Source organism: Coffea arabica, chromosome 9c (assembly GCF_036785885.1).
Source record: "Coffea arabica cultivar ET-39 chromosome 9c, Coffea Arabica ET-39 HiFi, whole genome shotgun sequence".
Lineage (NCBI taxonomy): Eukaryota > Viridiplantae > Streptophyta > Magnoliopsida > Gentianales > Rubiaceae > Coffea > Coffea arabica.
Window position 1 is genome coordinate 27863549 of NC_092326.1, and position 6342 is coordinate 27869890.

General features: G+C 37.4%; 1 long non-coding RNA gene across 1 annotated transcript; it reads right to left on the reverse strand.

The window, feature by feature from the left end:
* Positions 1-1040: 1040 nt before the first annotated feature.
* LOC140014049 (uncharacterized) lies at positions 1041-5925 on the reverse strand. Its single transcript, XR_011820926.1, has 3 exons — positions 5091-5925; positions 2057-2112; positions 1041-1278 (listed from the first exon to the last, which is right to left on the reverse strand). It is a non-coding gene; the product is annotated as an uncharacterized lncRNA (long non-coding RNA).
* Positions 5926-6342: the final 417 nt, after the last annotated feature.

Sequence of the window (6342 nt, forward strand, 5' to 3'; positions counted from 1 at the left end):
GAGAGTCAATGAGGTTGGATCAAGATTGCAAGCCTGGAAATGGGCTCTTGAGAGCCGACCGTATCCTTTTACCGTTTTGCTTCATTGCTTATTTGTGCACTTTAAATGAAAGTTCATTCTTATATGACTTTGATTGCTTATTGGGTGGTATACCACTGGGCTTTAGCTCATTCCATGTTATTTGTTTTCCTTACAGGGTGATAATTACTTTTGAGAATGGATTGGATAGTCAATTGCCGAATTGAGCATGTAAATGTCTTTTGTATTGCTCTTGAAGTGAAACCCTAATGTATAACGGGTTCATTTCCTTTTGATAGGCAAATCGAATGTGTACTTCCTTAGTGAATGGTTTTGGCTTGCCGTTGTGGCGTGTAAATGGCTAATGCTATGTTGTATATGTATTTCGATGCTTGGTTGGGTTTCGGACGGGTCGGTTACTATTCATGGCCGACTCTGGAGTTCGTTTCTTTTATTTTGGGATATTTTGCCCTTTTGCCTTGTTGCGCGCGTTATAAGTTTCAAACGTGATAGATCGCTTTATACTGCACCGTTAGTCCTGGCGAGAGTTGGGCAGGCAGTCCGCTAACCTCTTTGGTTCGCCTTAGGGGAAGGTGGGACTGTCACAGACAAGGTAGGTGAGCATTTAATAAAAGGTGACAAGTGTCACCATAGGATTGGTTGCACTTGTTAGAACACTATTCACCCTTTTACCAAATTGGTTAAAATAGCTTTAAAATGACCAAAAATCTTCAAAAATCATCAAGAAGTGACCGGCCCTCTCTTTCTCTCTTTCTCTCTCTCTCTTTGTGGCGACCCCACTTTCCCCTGAGGCGAACCAAAGGGTTGGCGGATCGTCTGCCCAGCTCTCGCCAGGACTCAAGCACGCATTTCAAACCTGAATTCCTCCGAAGAAAAGTCTAATCTATTACCTCAGCAATTTTTCCAAGTAAAACTTTATAACTCCACAGTAACTTCAGGGATAACAGTGACATAAGTCAGCCCTTCGACGGCTCTTAAAACTATCATTCACGCGCTTTACAAGAACAAAGTCGTACAATCCTAACGTACAAAAACCCAAACAGCGGAAACATAAAAATACCCCAGCCATAGGTCACCACGAGAGCCACACATTTTCCAGCTTCAGGTGGTAACACAAAGGCGAAAGTACGCAAGCAGGATTACACGTTACAAACTGAAATTTACAATTCTTAAAAACCACATTGTCCAAACACACGCGTAACCAAATAAAACAGCATCCAACTTCTCAAGCCTCAAAACCTGTAAGGAAAACAAATAAACGTGGGGTGAGCCGAAGCTCAGTGGTGCCCCAAAACATGCATCCAAATAAACATTTAACAGGTAGAAATTTGCAGCATTAAACAAGTAGGAAAGCGAGTAACAACACAGGGTAGGATACAGGGCTCTCAGGAGCCAATTTCCACGCTTGATTAGATACCATCGTAGTTGACCCTCCGTCAACTTTCACTACTTATAGTCCATGTAGATCCACTTATTTTAATCCTAACCCGTCACCATTCATACCTCTGCTTTGGGCCCAAACTTCATCTACCGACGCAGTATACTCGAGATATACCCGTAATAAAATTTGTCGAGGGATTCACCCAACGACTTTATTGTAGATCGATTCAGATGTCGAGGGATTCACCCAACGACTCACTACAATTAGATTCAAGGGTTTTGTAGTTAGATTCAGATGTCGAGGGATTCACCCAGCGACTAACTACGTTTAGGTTTAATGTTTTTGTAGTTAGATTCAGATGTCGAGGGATTCACCCAGCGACTAACTACATTTTGATTCACAGATTCAGATGTTATGGTAGTTGGATTCAGATGTCGAGGGATTCACCCAGCGACGCAACTACATTTAGATTCATTAGAAAATGTTTCACACATGTCACCACTCGAACGGCTAGTGCGATAAAGTACACACTGCTCACTTCGATGGTCAAAATCATTTATTGCATTTTGGCAATCATCACATAGCGAATTGATAAAGTGCTTAACCACGTAACATAGAACAAGCAGGGACACTCACCAAGAGTGAAGTTCAGATATTGGATTGAGGATCGAGTTCCGCGTCCTCGTAAAATCCTAGAATATCAGAATTTAAGCCATAAGTTTTCTATTGGAACTGTTGGCTTGCACATGTAGAGTTTTCTAGCATGTTGCTAGCTTACTTTTCTCAAAATATTTACTTGGAATCAAGCTTGTGAGATCAGTACCATATCTCTCATCGTTCTCCTGAAATACTTTTCCTTAAAGAAAAATACTACTATTATTTTCTTAAAATAAGTCGGAAAGCTATTTAATATCGAGGCTAAGAGTATACCTTGAGAAAAAGTTCCTTTGAATGGCGGTGCTTGCAAAATTTATTGCTAAGGCTTCAGGATAAGGTTTCTTATACAATTGTTGCTAAAGCTGCTTGTTAAAAGGAAATAAGGTCTTTCTTGCCGAGCGAGTTTTCTATGCATATAGCTAAGGTGGTCAAGACTCACCTTTTAAACTTTTCCTTAGTTACAACTAGCCTTAGACGATTTATAAAGAAGGAAGGAATTTGAAACAAAACTAAGGTTTTGAGTCTGGGGAAATCATTTTCCCAAATTAATAAGGCTAGTCTAGCTTAAGGGGTAAAAGTCATGTTGCCCAAGTTTCTAAGGCAAAAATAGTAGATACTATGTTTAGTAGTACGATGCTAGATCTGTACCGTTCAAAACTTGAAGCAAAATATTTTTCATTTACTTAGTCAAGCGTTTACTTGGAGTCACAAGGTCGGTACACTTCTCACATTTTCGATTCCAATCCAAAATCACATTTTCTCAATATTGCACAATTAGAATTTAAACAGTAATAACACTAGAGCTCATCAATTCTTAGCCCTGTGTTCCAACAAATTTATATCTAAGCATAAGCAGGAAAATTTACCAAGGCTTCGTCAATACTTAGCACTTGGTAATCAGCACTTATATCAACTCACAGTTTCACAAAATAGTAGCACAGCTTTCTAAGAATTTCAGCAATTCAGTTATCCATTCAGGGTGGGAGTTCATAGAGCCCACCATCAGCCAATTTCCAATAACTCAACCATCAACTCAAAAGTGGGAATTCATAGAGCCCACTGTCCACAATTTCAACACATGATATACTAATGAAAGTAAATTTCAACCATTAGCTTTTCAGGCATTGAAATACGAGTAGAAATTGTTTCACTGGCCAGGCTTAAACATACGTTTAGCAAGTACCTTCTTACATCTAACTCTTTGAGAATTTCATGAACGCAATAGGGTCAAACCACAATCATTAACATCAACATTTTCCATGTGTTTCCAATCAATAAGTTTCAAGGAATAACTTCGCAATTTAAGTTGGAAATTCGTACCCAAACTTTGGTAACTACAAGGAAAATTTCCAGCATTGGCATGCCCATATCTTTGGTTAGACCATCCCATATATTAAATATCACATTGCTACCCAACTTGTATCTCTTAAAATTTGCATCTCGCATGCAGTTTTGACCCATTATGATCCAAGGAAAATAAAATAAAATTCCCGAAACTGATTACAATTTCCAAAGACAACTGAAATTCTGGTTGGTACCACTCGGATATCAACAAAATTTCCAGCAGCTAAAGGTTTACAAAAATCCAAGCTTTCCTTAGTTTAAACATGGTGTTAGGGACTCAAATTCAGCAATCAACCACTCAGCTGGCTATTAAAATTTTCCATTTCAAAAATCAGATTCATTCCATAATTAAAAGCATCCAGAAAATTCAGAACTTTTATCCATCAGCCACGGATGAACATGCATGAAGAGACGTCCTGTTTTCATCTTGTTTTTCTGGGTTAAAACATGCTTTAAAACTCTCAGCTTCCTCATGAAATCTCTTAGCAAAACAATGCACATTTCCAGATCAGGAGTTGAAATTAAACCATGATTACAAACCCCCAAATATTTCCAGGTTTAAATCTCACGGCTCTTTCTCAAAATTTCTGGCAATAACAATGGTTCTAAAACAGGATTTTCTTTGGTTAAAATAGAATTTTTGGTACTCTATTAGGACATGTACACACGTAGCTAGCTAGTAAAGGTTTCCAAATCCAATCCAGATTCAAACTACAATTGTACTCATCTAACCCAAATCCAGAAATTATATCAACTAGTGAAATCCGGAAACACTTCAATATTTTCAGCTCAATCATTTGGTTAGCTAAATTTTCCAGCAACCATTTGTCTTGTATAAAATTCTTCCTTGGCTTATTCAGGGATTTAAATACTCAAATTCGGCATACGGATACTTAATTAACTGAGTAACATTTCTAGTTAAAAATTTAGGTTCGAATCATAACCCAATTCGTCGAATTTCCAAGAAAATCTCCAGCTAGCCTCGGTTTGAGCTGCACAAAAATCCGGTTGCATCTTATTTTTATTTTCAGTTCTAGCTCAACTAATTAACTACATGCAAAGCTAAAATTTCTTGTCATTAGCTAGCTAAATATGATTATAGGCTCAAAACAACAAAATTAAACCAAATCAAGATGCATTACTTCCAAACAAACTCACGGCAACATTACTACATCAAAACAGAATTTCTTATGTTCCTTGGTTCATCATCCGATATCTCTTCAGTTAAAGCCTTTTATTGCCCTTAAAGTCTCACATGCACAATTGCTGAGTTAATTAGCTAACATCCAGACCAGAAAATCAGCTCGGCAACAGCAAAACACCTTCATAAATCCAGAACTAGGTGAGACTACACTCGGATGAGTTTGCATGTGAAAAGTTCTATTTCATTTTTATTTCCAAAGTAATCCAGGCTAATTAAATTCATGCATGACCCTAATCATAATAATCATCCGAGATTCGATTAGTTAATCACCATTTCAGGCTCAAATCACTTCAGAAAAACACATTAAAGCTGCACTATCAGCTCAGCTCCTTGGCAGAACCATCTAGCCGAAATAGAATTTTCCACAGCTTTGATTTCAACATCTGATGGCACAGATTAACACATGCAAGACCACGGCTAGCTTAATCTACCTCTGATAAACTATTTTCATTCCAGAAAATTTACCTCACAGCAATTAAATTCACGCACGAAATCTGAAAGAAAAGTTTCTGCTCCCTCTCGGCTTACACACGCACGGCAGTGGTCCTGGTTGGGTTTGCAGCTGGAAATGGTGTTGGTGAAGATGGTTGCAGCTGATGGTGTTGGTCTGAAGTGAACAAGGATGGTGAGGTCCAGTAACTCCTCCAACTTCCACCAGCTCTCCCTACTCCCTCCTCTAGCTTACGGACAGGCAGAGATGAAATGGAAGTGCAGCCCGCGGCTTCTTCCTTTGGTCCTGCTTTGTCGATGGTAACTAGGCAGAGAAGGAATGTGTTTGTGGTCTGGGATATGGAATGAAGATGAATGAAGGGTGCCGCGGTTTTGAAGATGTTGAGCTGCAGAAATTGTTGAGTGTTGAGTTGGTTTAAGCTTTTGATTGGTGGAAATGGGCGGTGGTGGAAGAGCTTGTAAGGAGTGTTTGGTTCGGCTTTGTAAGGTTATGGTGAAGTGAGGATTTGGTGAATTTCTAAAGGCATTTTGGCCTATTCACTTCTCCTCCTATTATCCCCTTAAATCCTTAGTTCTAACTTAGCTCCAAAAATTATCCCCAAGTGTGATTTGATCGCCTAATTAAATCGCTAATCTTGCAAGACTTTGGTTATCGAGATTTTCCTCAAGTATGATTTAATGGCCTAATTATACTTTGGTATACCTAAACCATTTTATCGAATTTTTATAGATTACAACTTAGTATTAAGGTTCCCAACATTCATACTTCATTAGTTTCTTATTAAAATCAAGTTTGACCTTGTAATAAAAATCTAACATTTTATTTTAAGGCGAAAATTAATCTAACTCAAGAAATATTAATTTAATATAGCAAAACCGAATAATTCAATATTAGGCACAATTATATTATTTATTTCATAAAAATTATCTTTACGCTTTATTTCAAAACAATTAATTACAATACTAGAATTCAAAGAAATTAATTGTTAGATCAATGAAATAGTTTACCATTGAAATATGAATTTAAGGTAACAAAATTAAGAAGTTTAGTGGTTTGGCACATTTCTTATATTTGCACCTAACGTTTATCTCTACGCACTTATTTAACAATAATTAAATCTTAGTGCTACAATTTATTAAAGAGTTAAAATGCAAGTGAAATCATTTTCCAAGAATAATGAAGCTAATTTAAGCCAGGAAAAGAAATAACTAATTGGCAATGTGTTTCAAATCCTCATTTCTCATATGATCGTGCAACAAAATGAAT